Below are 4,277 nucleotides of genomic sequence, written 5' to 3'. Positions count from 1 at the left end.
GTGCTGTCAAACTAAGTGTTGCAATATGTCTTTTTAGAATATGACATAATTTACAGATTCAAAGATTCAAATGTGAATGATGAATGCTACATTTTGTATTACTACTTGTTGTTTTCTTCATAATTACATTACTTGTCTCAAGATGTAATTGTTTTAAATTTATTGCTGCCTTTTTATTGCTGTTGTGATACATTAAAACGTAGGTACTATAAAAACAAGATCACAATCAAGCCTGCCAAATTTTCTTTCGGCAATTTTAGCTCATTCACGTTACATAAACTCAAGTTAACATAATCATTCATCTGTTCAACAAGTTTGATCTATCGAAACATGTTTCGACATGATGTCACGACATCCACTTTTAAGTCGTAGGCCATACTTTTCCCTTATAAAACTCTCAATAATCCCTTTTTTATAGTTACGTCTATTCTCGTCTATTAAAATGACGACAAAGTTACCAAGTATGAAGCAGGCACAATTTTCTGACGTCCAAAAGGCACCAAGTCTACTCTTAATCAATCTGGAAAGAGGCTTTAATTTAAACAGTATCAACCTTTCTGAGCACTCAGTGTCGGTTTATAGGTAGATTTTGGTAGATCGGTAGAGTTATAGACTTTCGGTAGAAACCTAAAAATATTTTTTCTCTACGTTCAATTTTATCAATATGTTGGTAGTTCTGTTTCAAAGAGTATATAAAATAAGAGACGTGTCTCTTGACTAATTAGATACACAAACGGAGAATAAAAATTGTGATTTTTAATGCTAGCAATATTATGAACAAGTCTACGTTGCTACCAACCTAAAAAAATCTATCTGTCAGTTTCCTTTTTGACGTTTGAAAGTATTATTCGAGGGAAAACAATTTAGGAAAAATAACACCATTTCGTTAATTGCAACTTTAATTTAATCTTCTGACTAAAGCGAACATATTTTAAGAACGCAACATAATGCTCACTGCTTTCGTAATAATACCATTATTGTTTAGTTCACCAACAAAATACCCCAACTTTGATAAATGCTTATTTGTTCCAGTTTATTTGATAGGTCATATTTTCTGACAGAACTGGAGTAGTAGTGCCACTCTCGTCGGGAGAAATACAATAACACTGGAAAGAGATTAGCTCCGATCTGTTGGTAAAATATTTAGAAAATTGCTAACAAGACAATATGCATTGAAGCAAAACAAATCGTCATCATCAAGCTCACTATACGGACACACTATACTCCACTGAGGAGCTCGGAGCCTACCCTCAGGAAAGCGACTAGGTCTTATTCAACAATGCAGAGCCAGTGAGGGTTGGTTGACTTCACACATATCTTTGAATATCTATGCAGTTATATGCAATTTGTAATTACAGTAAAAATGTCGGATGGATGTTATCAAGAAATTCGAAGAACGCATTACTATATAGCGGAGATCGTACCTGGATATGTAAAATATGATCCGGTCAAGCACCAACTGCACTGCCGACGCTCCAAATAGTCCCCTAATCCAAACTTTTCCTATCAAAACATTGCAAATGTACAGTCAGCGTCATATAGATCGTCACAGACAAGATATGCAAATATATAGGTACACCAAAAGTAATCAATTATATCGGTACAACAAAAGTCCTCAAAATAATAGATACATTCACCCTGGTCAAATACATCGGTACATACACAGCGTCAAATATATGAGTACATGCAAGATGCTCATAAATATCGTAGCAGCCACAGCGTCATAAATAACGAAGCAGTCAAGGTGCGCAAAAATATCGGTACATTTGACAATACATCGGTACATACACACATATAAATTTTTGGAAATGTTTTTAAATTATATTGGTACGACTCTATACCTAAAACGTCTTTTATTTTTGGCTAAAATTTTAAAAATTAGTTTTTATCTCAACCAATGAAATGAAATTATTTACAATATAGAAATTTTTGTGACGTTTGATAATGGTGGAAATCCGAAAATGAATCCACTTCAGCTACAGTCTATTGTAAGCTTTATATCGAAAATCAGAACGAACTTTCCGGACAACCTATAATGTTAATACAAAGTGTCAAATGAATGTAACAGAAGTAGTTTATTCCAAATTGTATCACAAGTATATAGAGATAGAGTTCAATTTTGTCAAATGTACCGATATTTTGGTATTTGAGCAGGGTGAATGTATCTATTATTTTGAGGACTTTTGTTGTACCGATATAATTGATTACTTTTGGTGTACCTATATATTTGCACATCTTGTCTGTGACGATCTATATGACGCTGACTGTACAAGTCATGTTAAATATTATGTAATGTAAAAATAGAATACAATATTTAAGTTTTACTTCTCAAATAAATTTATAAAATTATCATGAACCTAAAGATTCCGCATTTTAACTCTTTTGTTATTACTATTCTCCATAGATGTTTAACCTATAGATTCCTTAACGAGAAAAATAATGAGCTTAGGAGGCATCATTTTGGGGTTAAGTACCTGTGTTGAAATTTAAATTACGTATAAGAAAATTGTATACAATCTCTGTTTATTTTTTATTACTTAGTTCAAAAAAAGTTTAAGATATATTATAAGTTGTGATATTTGTAAAATCCAAATTTAATAAATTAATTTTGTTTCATATTTTTCACTAAATGGTATTTTTTTTTATCTTTTGCACTTGATACTTAATTTCTTGTATTTTAGTATATTTTTATTTTCTATACACTGCATTTCCCAATTTCGAGAAAATCTTATTATGTTAGTGTATATTTCATATTAAAGTCTAATACATATTTCTAAAAATTGTCATAATATTAACATCAAACTAATATAAAACACTAAATTATAATATAAATAATGTATCGGTTACACATCTATTTATCAATATTTGACATTAATATAGTTACTAGCATGTCCTGCAACATGGCGACTCTTTTTTAGATTTGCGGTTAAACTACTCCATATAAAAACGTAATTTTTCAAAATTTAGTTTAGAATTACAATATTTCAAACAATCAAACTTTGTAGCACAGATGTTGCAGCGACATGCAGTCAGTAATTCTGAAGCAGATTACTTCATTTAATAATTCTGTAGACCTTGAAGAGGTGCATTTATTCATCTGCAACAGAATGAAATTGTAATTAATTGATTCAAGTGTACAACATAATCAATAAAATAAAATAAAGTTTTAAAGTTTCGTTAATGTTAAATATGCAATCTTCGTAAGTATTGCCAATACATAAGATATCGTCTAAATAGATTACCGAATTAAAGCCTGCATTTCTCAAATGAGTTATAACTTCTCTCATAATCTTAGTAAACACCCTAGGAGCCACGGAAAGTCCGTAAGGCATCGAAGTGAACTCGTAAGTTGTATTATGATTGTTTATCTTAAACTGAAATCTTAAATATTTTCTATGATTAGCATGAATAGGAACTAGTCGGTAAGCTTCCTTTAGATCAATTGTGGCTATGTAACTTTTTTGAGGTATTAACTTCGCCGCCGTTCGGTAATCTTCCATCTTGTAGTGACACTTTAAAACATATTTATTTAATGGTTTTAAATTTAATATAAATCGTTTGCCGCCGCTTGTCTTATTTGCAAGGAATATTTTGAAAACAAATTGGTCTCTACTCGGAAGACATTCCGTTTTTCTTTGATTTACTTTCTTGCAAAAAGGTATGGACAGGCCGTTTTGTATCCAATCTAAAATGACTGTATTGGAGGTTATTTTAGACCAGCAAATAAAAAAGTATTTAATTCTGCCTACATGTACCTGAGTTACTGCAGTGCCGGGGCACGAGGCCTGATCGCTGCTGCAGGTTTCTACGCTGACTGCTGTTGCGTCGAGCTCGGGTATACGCGGCGGTTCTGTGATAGTGCTTTCTTCCCGCCTCGGTTGCCGCGAATCGGCGAATACCGGGGCGGGCCGGACCAGTTTCCCGAGTTTGAAGAGCGGTTGCTTGTGGTTTGAGGTCCGGAAGATCTCGAAATAGATTTTTTAATTTGCAGACCCTGACGTTCTATTATATAATATTATATAACAAGGCTCACGGCCTTTTCTGTTGAAAGTCGATAGTGTGTTCGATAATCGACAAGTGGTATTAGAACACAAGTATTATGTTCATCCACATGTTGTTAACAAATAATGTAAACAATGTCTAAAGAAGAAATTTCTTCTTCTTCTTCTTCTTCTTCTTCTTCTTCTTCTTCTTCTTCTTCTTCTTCTTCTTCTTCTTCTTCTTCTTCTTCTTCTTCTTCTTCTTCTTCTTCTTCTTCTTCTTCTTCTTCTTCTTCT

The sequence above is a fragment of the Papilio xuthus genome, unplaced genomic scaffold (genome assembly GCF_000836235.2).
Source record: "Papilio xuthus unplaced genomic scaffold, Pxut_1.1 DF826159.1, whole genome shotgun sequence".
Classification (NCBI taxonomy): Eukaryota; Metazoa; Arthropoda; class Insecta; order Lepidoptera; family Papilionidae; genus Papilio; species Papilio xuthus.
Note: the sequence above shows the minus strand (reverse complement) of the source record.